Genomic DNA, 265 nt, shown 5'->3' with positions numbered 1-265 from the left:
AATCCTTTCATCTGCAAGGAATAATATCAACAGTTATAACAAATTCGTCATAGATCTTACGATTTTTAGCATATATATTGTAGGTAAAAGGAAGATAAATAATATCTGTGTATCGATTTGGCAGTGTATAAATTATGCTTTTTTTTTTAATAATTACAGTAGGGCTTCTAGATGTATTGCTGGATTTGTGCTTTTTGTATATTTTTTTCCAGATATGAAAGTCCTTGTGTTCTGCATGTTTCTAATACAGACATGCTCAGTCTTG

General features: G+C 29.8%; 1 protein-coding gene across 1 annotated transcript in view; it reads left to right on the top strand.

Moving 5' to 3' along the window:
- Positions 1-265, top strand: part of LOC119588340 — a 28,894-nt gene that overhangs the window by 13,238 nt on the left and 15,391 nt on the right. The gene's annotated exons all lie outside the window — the stretch shown is intronic.

Source organism: Penaeus monodon, chromosome 23, assembly GCF_015228065.2.
Source record: "Penaeus monodon isolate SGIC_2016 chromosome 23, NSTDA_Pmon_1, whole genome shotgun sequence".
NCBI classification, from domain to species: domain Eukaryota; kingdom Metazoa; phylum Arthropoda; class Malacostraca; order Decapoda; family Penaeidae; genus Penaeus; species Penaeus monodon.
Note: the sequence above shows the minus strand (reverse complement) of the source record. Positions and strands in the feature narration are given on the sequence as shown.